This window comes from Falco biarmicus, chromosome Z (assembly GCF_023638135.1).
Source record: "Falco biarmicus isolate bFalBia1 chromosome Z, bFalBia1.pri, whole genome shotgun sequence".
NCBI lineage: Eukaryota > Metazoa > Chordata > Aves > Falconiformes > Falconidae > Falco > Falco biarmicus.
The window spans coordinates 55,789,525-55,802,298 of NC_079311.1; the positions used below are offsets into that span (position 1 = coordinate 55,789,525).

The following is a 12,774-nucleotide window of genomic DNA, read 5'->3' on the forward strand; positions in this document are numbered from 1 at the left end:
GACTAAATCAGCAGAATCCTACTGTTAATGGCCTAAAGGGTGCTGCAGAGCTGTTCAGCCACCAATATTGAGTTGAGGCACTATAATTATCATGGATTGTAGCCTCAGGATTAAGAAACTAATTCTACATTCCTTGCATATCCAAAATTCCCACTCACTTTACTGGAAGTGGTGCATATTCTAGGAATATAGAATTGGGACCTGTTTATTATGACAGAACTGTTATAGTATGGGCTGGCAGTAATACAGCCATGTTAAGGTTGTTTAAGAATTCACATTTGCTCAATTTTCATTTGCTTAAATTTTTGCTAAATAGTAACTTTTGGAGAGTTTTCTGTTCCATATTTTTTTCTGTAGCCATACAGATACTAATCTGAACACTTTTTAATAAATCATCAATTAATCTGATGTAAAACTAGTGCATTTATTTATCATTTTTTCTTTGGAGGAAAACTGTTTGGCAGAAGATGTTGCGCTTTGGTGTCCATAAAAATTGTTGTTGTTCTTTCTGAGCTAGTATTTTTGATGAATATTTTATTTATCTGGAAATGCAGCTAAGGGTTAGCTAAAGCAATAAACAGATTTATGTCAAAGTCAGCAAACTGCTTCAGCAGAATTAGGAGGAAAACAATGGGAAAAGTCTAAACATAATTTTCACACTTTCAATATCAAACTTCAATTTTTATTTTGCAATAGCACATTTGTTTTGAAAATTCCCAAATTTTAATCGAGTAGCTTTTCAAAGTTCTGAAATTCATAAAATTAACATTATGATATGATCTTTTCTTTTCTTAGTAGTTTCAGGGTGGGTGGTCTGGATTTGAAGTACCACAGATTGTATTCTGGAGGTCTCAGACCATTCAAGTGAACGTGATACAACTGTAAACCCAAATTAACCACTTGGACTGCTAGAAAATGCTGAATATTTACTGATGAATATGGCCTTGTGTGTAACTTCTGTATGCTTTACATGCCTCCAGATAGTTAGAAGTGTCACAAGGTAACATACTTTTGTTTGCTGTTTATGTACAATTGTCAGGATTAAAATCTCCTATGAAAAATCATGAGATGAGCATTATCATGGTAGAGAGTATTATGAAACAGAGGTAGAAAAAACTAGTATGTGTTACATCTATTCCCCAAACAGATGGAAATTTAAAATTAATAATACTTTAGATTAGTATTTAATAGCATGTAGAGGATAGCCAAGTAATTAATTTAGCCAAATCAAGTACAGTGGGTAACCCTAGCTATAAAGCTGCATAGATTATGTTTCAAAAAAAAATCTGCTAAAAGGCAGCGCATGGAATAAAACTTTGGAATAATTTATTTAAAAGGAGATTTATCTTGGGACCACAACCCCTGCAACCTTTTGGTAACCACTGCACATTTATTATAAAATGTTATTACTGGCAGAGATAAGGTTGTTCAGCTTAGTTATACATACTCACTCCCACTGTATGAGCATATCAAGAGTAATGTTTTCCCTCTTTTCTCACTTAGACATTGGAGGAATTAATTGACAGAATAACATCTGAAATGCTATTTACAAGGAAAATGCTAAGCACGTTGGAAAAAGAAACTATACATTTCATTTAATTAGACACCTGAAGTTCCTGTGTGGGAGCTGGTTACATGCCATACTCAATTTTAAAGTATTACTTTTGAAAATACAGGTGTAATTTCTTCTGGTTTATGATTCAGCAATCAGTCTTTTTTGGGAAAAAATAATGGTGTGTGTGAACAGATTGTTTTAAAGGAAAGCTTCTCCAGCCCGCTCCCTTTAACTGTGCAAAAGTACTTTCTTCTGTGTGATGAAATGTTACAACTGAATAGTGATTGACTTTTCCTTAAAACAGCACTGTGGCTCTGATATTGCATCTCAGTTCCTTTTTCTATTTAATAGTGAAACACCTGAATTACTCAATAAATAAAAGGAATTAAATACTCTAACAAAAGAAGAGGACTTGCATCCAATGAAAAGGATGTATGATTTCAAGTTTCCCTTATCCTTCTGAGGAAACTAGCTGAAGAAGGTTGGGAAGCTGTTCTTTGGACTTAGTGCTATGATAAGATATTTCCTTTTTATATAGAAAATATATTCTTTTTTCCAAAACATACAATTTAAAATGAAAAAAAATTCCTATTTTTAGCCTTAATTTTTTCATAGACTTGGGATGGTTCTAATTTTCTTTTTTCTTTGTCAGTTGAGTGAGATTGGTTGGTTCACAGATGTGATTTTATAAATTGTTAGTAATATAGAGGGGGGAAAAAAAACCCAACTATTTTCCAAGAGTTTTTTAAATCTCTTTGAATGTATCTTGGTTCTGCCAGAGTGTAACAGAAACAGTCCTTTCCACGTTATGAACTGAGTGGACCATGAATGCACCATGGACTGAGTGGCTTGAACTTCTCATTAATTCTGCAAGAGACATTCAAGAAACATTACCTTCCTGATGAAAAAAGGTCAAATAAATTCTGTCATGAAATTGCAAAAAAATTCTGTCCCCTGATGAGGTTGTTGTTGCATTATGGAGAGTCAAAAACTTTTTAGTTCTTGAAATCATGGTGTGCTTCTGTGTATACCTATGAGACAGATTAATCAGAAAAAGGTACTCCTCACACCATTGCGAACTGGAACAGCAGCACAGTTTAGTCCTCTGTTATTTTAGCAATAAAATACTCTTGTTTATATGTGTAAATTAAAATTGTGCATATATAAGAAGTTACATACAATTGAGCCAATTTGTCAGGAAAAAAAAGTGCAACAGGTATGTAGATGTTGTATTAAAACTAAGAGAGCTGCCTTTTTCAGTATATTGTTTGGTGCATTTTTCCAGTGAACCTTGAAATTCTAAATTCAAGTCAAGGTTTTTCCAAGCATATTTCTTTCTTCTGATGGTGCATCGGGCTTTTCTGTCTCAGGCACTTTAAGTTGAACAGCACGTTACATAAACAAGCAGCCAAAGCTTTTGCTTTAATAAAACCTCTTTAACATGGCCCTTTAGTAAGTTTGTCAAAATTGGAGCTTTTATTTGAGCTCTTTTTTTTTTCCAGGATAACTTAAATACATAATTTCTTTGGTCACAAAGTTAGTGTTTATAGATGAACTCTACTGTACTCTAGCATATTTTCTCTAGGCAAGTGCTACAGTCATGGAAGGTCAAATGGATCTCTCACTGCCTATTTTGCTCTTGACAGTGATCTATATGTCTTTTTTCAAGTTGAAAAAAAAAACAAAACCCAAACAAAAAAAAACCCAAAAAACCAAAACCTGTAAGAAAAAGTAATTTTGGCTCTGTAAACAATAGTATACCAAGAAAGCCCATGCCAGATAGCAGCTGGCCTGGTGTCCATGTGCTGGGGGTAGAAAGAACCTCATACTGAGGTCTTTAAAAAGCTGTGCTAAAGTTTTTAGTGTCAGCTCTGAGCTGTGTACCATAAATGTGAGAGGTAACCAATACTCTAGTCTAGAAGGTTGTCTTGGTGGGTTGGTTTTTTTTCTCTAATACCGTTGTGTCTGTGAAAAGTGGCAATCAAGTGATTTATTTTCAAATAACTGTAAGAAGAAATTCTCCAACAGTGTTTGTAGAACAGCTTGCATGTTTGTTTGCATTTTTCAGTCCCAATTTGCATGTGTGTAAATGGGACAGACTAGGATATGATGGAATAGAACAGAATGGAACATTCCTATTTCTTTTCTATTTCTATTTCTAGAAAATAGAATGAATCATGAATAGTAATTTGGACATGGCGTTTGGTGAGGAAGAACCCACTAGACTCATGTTTCTTTCCCATTAGGGCATTTCAAACCCATTTGGTTTCACAGGTTCATTGATCTCTTATTCCTTTAACCCCCTAGAGTAGTAGAGATCAAAATCTAGTCCTTTGTGAAATTTGCAAAGAGCAAAATGGTCTAAAACAACCCGTGCTTCTCAGTGAGAATATGATTTACACTCCCTCATCTCCATGTTTGAAAGCCTATGGTCTCAATTTGTAACATATCTCTGGCATGAGATCCTGTAGAGGTCTGAACTACAGAAATGTGATGTAGCTACATGTTTGAATTTGTGTTGGAGGGGAAGATAATATTCTTGCATATATTTTTTTTAATACCTGCAAGGAAATAGCTGCTTTTTTACTTGACAAAAGGTCATTTAGTTCTTGCAAGTTTACTGGAAGGAAGAAGTGTTCAAATCTGGGTGACTTCTGAGGTTTGGTAATAATGGTAGCTGCTTTACCAGTGAACAATTTTAGAGCCTTGTTGACTTTTAGTAGAGAAAGCTTCATGAATACAGATGGTGACCTCAATTACAAGAGGGTCACAAACAGCCTTTTAGAAAAGCCAAGGAAGAATAGAAAGAAAGGAGAAAATCCAGAAAAAATCAGGAGTACTCTCTTCCAAAAGGAAGCAAAGAAAGAATTCCCAAATTGTCCGTTCTTCCTCTAATGGTTACTGTACCATATGTTTTTTGAATCAGTAGCAGCTGATGTGTTTGGTAACAGTTTCTTTTGAAGGGACTTGTCATAATATTTACCTTCTCTACAGTAACAGAAATAGCTTCCAAGGCTGAAATGGCCATGCTTACTAAAACTAGTGAAAACAAGAGACATTTCCATGGTGAGTGAATCTCTTGACACCATTATTTCAGGGGATGGATAACATTCAATGTACTGTGCTTCATTTCAGCTGAGGTATTTGTGTCTTTAGGCATGGTGAAAGTAAGAGTACGTGGTGTGGTGCAGATTTCTAGAATGTGAGAAGTATGAAGATCTCCAGATTACTGAAATGAAAAGGAGAAATAAGCATGCTACATTTACCAAGAACACACAAATAAAAAGAGCCACCTGTAAAGACAGATCTCACAATAAAAAGAGAATTGTGGGTTGGGATAGTTCCTTACCTGTTTTCTTCTTCCACCCTTTACTGCAATTTGGTGGTATCCTTAATTTACTGTTCCTGTTTGTCCTGCCAGAACCAACAGCAGAGTGTTCTCTGTGAATACTAATCTCCTTGGAAAGGACATTAAAGTTCAATTTTATTGATAAATTATCAGTCTACATATGGAAATATGCAGCCAAGTGTGTACAGTATGACTAATAAAATGAGATTTTGTTCAAAGAGAATGCAAGAGACTAGCCTGTCTAGTGTGTCTGTCTGAAAGAGTAGCCCAGTTCAATTTCCTGTATTTTAACCAATGTGTAACTCTCTGCTCTGCATTAATTATCTCTTTTCTTTCCATTGACTTCAGTGCACTTTTCAGTTACAGTGGCAGTATATAGCTCTTCTTACTTAAAATCTACCCAGAGATGGATGTATTAGAAAACTGCAATTGGATTGGGATATAGTTTATTAATCTTGTTCTATAAACACGCACACACAAAAAGCATTATGTGCTCCTTGGTCAAAAGCTCTGAAAATAGGAGCCTTATAGCCATAGGCAATAACTAGTCCAATAAGTCTTACGTCTGACTCATAATATGAACTTTCTGGTACATAAATTGAATATAGTAAGCCTTTTAGTTTTGAGTAGGAAGTACAAAGAAGATAAATAACAATTTAGGCTTTGCCATGGTCTGTAATTATCTTTTGTTTGCATTTATACTTAGGCAGTGCTGGATTGTAAAATTTTAATGGAATCTACCAGAAATACCTGAAGTGAGGATACTGTAGTAGAGAAAACCTTTTTTATGAGGGAAAAAAAGAAAGTAATTACCCATGGACTTGGACCAATTGTTATTGAATGGCTGGGAAACATGCATCTACTATAATTATGTGCAACACATAAACATACTCTGTCATTATTTACTGGAGCAAAGTATTCCAAGACATTGTATCATTTCATAAGCTTAACTGTAAAATCAGAAAATAAATCCCATCCTTTGCATATAACCACTGTGCATTTACCAAAGCATTTTGTAACTGTGTCACAAAATGTATTCTGTTCAGACAGAAATGGGTGCATTATAATGAAGTGCTGCTCTGATTGCTAGGTTTCTCCCCATTTGAACATTTGAAGGGTTAAAAGCACAGCACTTCTTCTACATGGAACAAACCAGGGCTTTTAAATCTCAGATGTGGCATGCAGCCTTCTTGTTGGTGAGCACCTCATGTTAGCAGTTTGAATGATGTCTGACACTAATTATGTGTCATTCACAAGACTGCCAGGCATGAGAGTCTGGGGGAATAAAAACCTATTTGAAAGATATTCACATGAGGTCTTACTCTCAATTTTCTGAAAGCCCTTACATCTCTTGTAGAGCAGCACCTTGCTAGTGCTGTTGAAGAAGGGAAATGTTTTAAAAGACTGTTAATTAATGCTTGAAATGCATTGTTCTTCTTTGAAAGCCATATAAAGAACAGCTTTTACATCTTTGTGATAAACACAAAGCTGGGGAGAGATGTTTTGTCCTTTTCATACCACCTGCCTTGGTTCTGACACAGAAGAACCTACCTGGTCAGCGTATCAGAGCACTCTAAAATTGATTCACAGGTGGATTGCTAAATAATTAATTTGCCCTGTATCTGCTAATAAATCTTTTTGAAATGCTACATGACTGCTGAACAATTCGAAGATTTGGTTTGAGGCCTTATGTATATGCTACCTTGTGGTTTTTTTCCTCTCTATTTTAGGGATACCATTCCCTCCATTGATGAATGTCCATTCATGTATAACAGCATTCCCCAAAATTCAGAAATGGCTTATATTTTCATTCAGATAACTTTCTCCAAGGTTTAGGATTTAAAACTCTTATTTGTCATGCTTATGGTTAGTTTATGGATATTACTAAAGTAAGGAAGTCAAGCAGCTTGTCAAAGTAATCTGAGAAGGTAACTTGCTGTTGCCAATGGGATCAGGTCGATGTCCAGACAGTACATCTGTGTGAGGCAGGGGCAGTGTTTTAGATTGTCCTCAAGCAGGCGGACTCATGCCAGTTTGGATCTTCTGGCACGTGTTATATCAAGTCATCCCACTCTGTTTCCAAAGACTCAGAAGACTTTGTGAAACATTTTGGAGTCCTCCTTCTGCTTCGCAGAGTCCCACTTGTTTCATTTTCTTCTCCCCTATCTATCAGCTCTTTCAGGGAGCATGTGTTACCAAGCTGTTACTTCTAGAGTCTGGGATGGAAGAACGAAAAGGGAGAAAACTACTACTTTGTTTCTGTATCGATATATTACTGAAATAAATATTAAATACAATTGTAAATTATAAGTAGATTCAGATGTGGAATCATAGGCAGATAATACAGTTTCCAAAGGAGGTCTTGCACTGAATTTTGTCCCAGTGCTGATGGGGATCATCGTGCAATGGAATATAAAATGCTGCAGGTGAAATGCCTGCAGTTCTCTCTGACAAAGACAGTGTACACTGTAATTAGGTTTCTCCAAGGCTTTTAATGTTTGAACCACATGACATTCTTGAACCTTATGTGGAAGGAGATCTCTACGACTACATGAAAGGAGGTTCTAATGAGATGGGTGTCAGTATCTTCTCCCAGGTAGCAAGTGATAGGATGGGAGAAAACAGCCTCAAGTTGCACCAGGGGAGCCTTAGATTGGATATTAGGAGAACTTTCTTTACCAGAAGGGTTGTCAAGGACTGGAACAGGCTGCCCAGGGAAGTGGCTGAGTCATCATCCCTGGAGATATTTAAAAGGCATGTAGATGTGGCACCTAGGAACATGGTTTAGTGGTGGACTTGGCAGTGTTAGGTTTACAGTTGGACTCAATGATCTTAAAAGGTCTTTTCCAACCTAAGTGATTCTATGATTTTAATGTTTTAATTAAATTCTATTAGTAGGACATAGATAAGAGCACCTCACTTGTTCTCAAAATATGGCTGCTAAGTACGTAAACTTTGTGTATTTAACAGGAACTAGCAGAGCTACAAATGCTGAGGATATCACAGTTACAAATGATCATTGACTTTGCTGAAGTGCTGTGTTACAAAAAGGTGCACTGTAAAACAGCCAAATGCAAAGCAGTACAAGCAGGAATGAAGACATGTAGCTTATATTTACAAGATGAGAAGTTGTGCGTAGCAAAAAGTGAGTCTTAAGTAGAAATTCAGTAATACCAACTGTAATGAAAACCCATTGTAAAATGCCATGACTTAAACAAGGCTAACATCATGCTTGAATGAGTGAAAAAGAGGGTTTGATTCAGAAAAGTCACTTTACCTGAATGCCTAGAACTGGTGAGACTGCTACTGAAAAATTGATTCTGTATTTTGTATCCCAGGTGAATGTAGTGGTAGTCAGAAGAGGACCACAGAAAGTATCAATGGAAAACCAAACCATATTGTGTGAAGAGTTTTTAGAGTATGCAGCTATGTAATCATGAGCAATCAATCATGGATTAATGGAGGTTAGACATGGGTTATGTAACAAGGGAAGAGCTAGGTCTGATCTGAACCATACGTCTAAAACTGCTGTTTTTCCTACCTGTATGGGTGTAGTGGGGAAGGTTCAGTCCTACACTGTTACGATGCCATGTGTCCTTGGACCAGAAGTAGCATCCATTGTGCTTAATGAAGAAAAGGCATGGAAGGTAGAGATGTTGATTTTTCGATACCTTTTCATGAAAGCATGTTTGCTAGGGTGAAGCCTCTTACCTTACTGATCTCGTAAATGCCGGGAGGAATTTCTCCCCTCTGATATGCATCTTAGTTTCTGGGTGCAGTTTTTTCTTCTCTTTTTGCACCATCAAAGGTTCACCATAGGTTAATAAGTCAAACAAACTGGTATTCTACAATGGTATAGAAATGTATTTGAAACATGTGGGTTCATACATGGGGTTGGGTTGGCTTCTTCAAAGTCAGTTTGGCAGAGACTGGGACAGTTCTTCACCTTTCCATCAAGCTTAGGTCACAGTTAATTTTCTGATATCATTTGGGTGTACTTCAACCTATCAGTTCCCTATATCACAGCCTCCTGGGGGGTCTCTGTCTCTTCTGCTTCTTGCCTGAGGCATGTATTTTACTGAAGACCAAAATGTATTCGGTCACTGAAGTATCTAGGTTTGTTACTGAGACTGTGTCGACAGTGGGTAGCTCTTGAATACACAGAAAGCCATCTGTTGCATTTAGTGGTTATGGGAAAGCTGATATTTAGCAAAGTCATATTTAAAAAGGAAGAACACCCCTCTCCCCATAACCTTAGAGACAGACCAGATTGGGACCATGTAATGAAATGTATTCGTTATAATATCCCATAAGTATTTCCCCACACACAGTAACACACTAGGGAAATGCTTATCCTTCACACTTAGAAGACAAAAGATGATCCTCACCTGAATGCAATGTTGCTGAAAAATATTTGAGGATCACTGTATAACTGATGCAAATTAAAAAAGATACTAAAAGCCTAAATGTGAGAGTCTCAGTATAAGAGAGTAACATTATGTTGTGCGTTGGATTAAACAGTACCATAAAATAAAATACTGCTCAGTATTTCTAATAGTATTAAATTTTATTTGTTTTGGTTTTAGAATAAATTTCAAAGTAGGTCTGAGAAAGCATTGTTCGTCTGAGAAAGCAAATAATTTTATATATAAATATAAATATATATATATATAAAAAAAAATATTTGGGAGAAAGTTAAGTGACTTGATAACAGAAAATACCGAGATTCAGAAGTTACCTCTTACATTACTTATCACGTTAATATGGCAGAAAAAGGCAGAAGAAAATACACTGTTTGGATATTGAAGCAAAACAGATTCAGATAGGAAAAAAGTGAAGGTTTTTGATACCAGATAATATTAGGGGATAGTTGGATTAAGTAGAAGCTGGGCTGTCTGTCATTAACTTTTAAAATCAAGACAAGATACTCTTCTGTCAATGGGTCAGATCTCAGACAGGTATTGTCTGAGCGAGGTCTTCAGTCTTTGTTACACTGGTGATCAACTCAGATAATCAGAGCAGTTCCTTTTACAAGTGAAAACTGACTAATTTCTTAAACAGTTGGCCACTGAACATCTGCTGCTAACGTAAGTATTCACACAAATTACCATGCTGTTCCTACAGCCTAAGAGCCTAAATGTATCTCATAATGAAGGTTGCCGCCTCATTCCAGACAGGGCTCAGAAATGCATGGTCATGCAGCAAGGCTTTACTTGCTGTGCAGGTTATTTTATATAAATCGATGTAATTATATTGTGATTTTACAGGATGGCTGCCTGGTACACTGAACACCGTCTCTGTGTATGCGAAGATGAACAGTACACTTAAAAGAACACAAGTGTTTTAAGTCATAGAACTGCTTTTGCTTTTTATTGACATGCTTTACTTTTCACTGTAAATGCTGTGTTTCTAGCTTTTGACAGTTATCCTTATAAAAAGATAGTAAACATGGATATGGACACTCCAGTGAGTATGGTTTAAAAAGAACTCCCAAGTTTTGGAAGTACAGAGAGGACATTTTCTTTATGAGCTACTTAACAGTTTCAATTTGCATGCAATAGTAAAGATAAAAGCTCAGTAACTATGATTTTGGTATTGCAATTTAGGAACAGTTTATTATAAAATTAATTCCATATAATACTTTAAAAAAATCTGGTTTAATCAGGAGTATGTTTAAAACTATTGAACAGCTTCAGAATGCCTGATGCATGCCATGTCCTTAAGGGACTAATTGTAATGTGTTACATCCTCCTCTTCTACCAGAGTTAATAATTTTGAAACTACAAAGAGTTCCATTTCAAAATACAGCAACCATCCACCTGACTTTTTCCCCCATAGGTAATCATGTCTTCTCTGGAATACTTTTCATTGAAATCTGGTTGTCAGCAAAGAATATATGTTCTGTGTTGTTGGAAAGAATAGTTTTTCATTCCCTTATCTTAAGCATCAGAGATTCCCAAGACTTCAAAAAGTCTGGCGTTTAGAGTAAACATTCATTAAATGTTGTGTAAAGATGGTCTTTCTAATAATACAGGCTTGTAGTTCCTGTGTTTTGCTAGCATGACCTTTTCTGCAATATACGACTATATGTAGCCGTGTGAGTAAGACACACAGTAATTTAAGGCTGTGGAGGAGAGAAATTCAAATTATCTTATCTGCTTTTAAGTTATGGTCAGCAATGCCAGAGTCATCAGAAATCACAACTTTTAAACCTGTAAGATAACATTCCCCAGTTCTGCTCAGTGAAACATTTTTTCCCATTTAAATTGAAAGCTAATTTTAAAATCATGTAAACAATTATTTAAATATGTTGAATTTTGTTTGCATGCCTGAAGATTCATATTGAAGTTTAATAACTTGTGAAATAAAAAAATGAGAAGGCCTGCTTTTAGAACTTTTTCAATGGGCTGAATTTTATCCTATGAAATTGAAGTTTGCTTAAGATATTTCAGTCTGTTTCTTACTTCTGTGCAGCTTACTGTCATTAGAAAGGGTGGCATATCTTTTATGAATTTAGTAAGAAATAACAACTGTCTATATAAGATGGGCTAATCATTAGTTTTCTTTGTTATTTGAACATGGCTGCTCTTGAATTACTTTGCTTTTCAAAGACAATTGTTATAGCAGACATTTAACTCATGTTTTTTCTGCTTTCTCCACTCCTTACATTTTCCTAAAAAAATGTAGTATTTTTTCCCAGGCAATTGTAAGAGATATGTCTCTCTTTTTTTTTTTTTTTTTTGTTTTTAATTTATCCTAGAATGTTCTCAAATAATAATTCCCTAAAAGTAAAAATATTTATACACCTACAACAATGTTTTGCTTGCATACTAAACCTTCATAAACATAAAGGAAACACTGTATGTACAAGCATAAATTAATGTTTAGTGATCAGAACTGGGTAATCTGAAAAGGACTGCCAGTTTGCTTTGGATAAAGGGATGGGATATAATTAATAAGCTTCATGGTTAAGAAATTTTCTGAAATTGATATGTGTGAAAGATAAAATTACAGTTATGATATAGTGGGGGGTGGTTCATCGCCTTTCTCAAGCTTTAGATTCTTAAACAATATTGCTATTTTATAGGTAACACATATTACACTCTTCTTTGAGGTTGTAACTCTGTATTGCATTAATACAACAAACTTTAAAGTTAAGTAATGACACTTTTATATCCTATTTTTTCTCTTTTTTGAGGCTCTTACAGATTTGTAAGAAAGGCATGCTAATTATGCTCAGTATTACATCACTATTTTCCTACCTGTGTTTTTGTAAACATATATGCACTGAATAATTTATTATAAAATGTATTTGTGTTATTCTAACATCAGTGAAAAATGGCCTGTTTTTTTTCAAGTGAGTGAAATGCTTAGGAAGAGAAATGGTGGAAAATTTCATGTTAGCATTAGAAATGTTTGACATCTCTGTTATGCATTATTATTTTTGCATTTTATACAAGAACTGCAAACTAGCATGCTATGCAGCGGATGCTTTAGATGTTGCACAGTGGAATATGCAGCAGTCGAAGCTAATGAGATTAATTGATCTTTACTGATAGAATTGAAAAAGCCTGTACTTCTAACTAATATTCATAAATACTCTAGCTGAAATCAGATGTGCATTAAAATGCTGGCGTCAATTAGAACTGATGGTTTTTAGTTTCCCTTAGGATAAAGTATACTATGGGAACATGACAGATGAAGAACTGGTTTTCTGCTCTTATAAACGTAGGTTTCTCTGCTGATGCAGTACTTGATTTTGTCTAGAAATACAGTGCCTGATGATTATTGGTTATCTGTAGGTATTAAATCCAGTTCTGGTGGGCTCCCATTACTTTTGGTACCTCCATACATTTACTCATGACAGAAA

The 12,774-nt window shown here is 35.4% G+C and overlaps 1 protein-coding gene across 1 annotated transcript in view; it reads left to right on the plus strand.

Moving 5' to 3' along the window:
* GLIS3 (GLIS family zinc finger 3) overlaps positions 1-12,774 on the plus strand; it is a 138,224-nt gene that overhangs the window by 68,332 nt on the left and 57,118 nt on the right. The gene's annotated exons all lie outside the window — the stretch shown is intronic.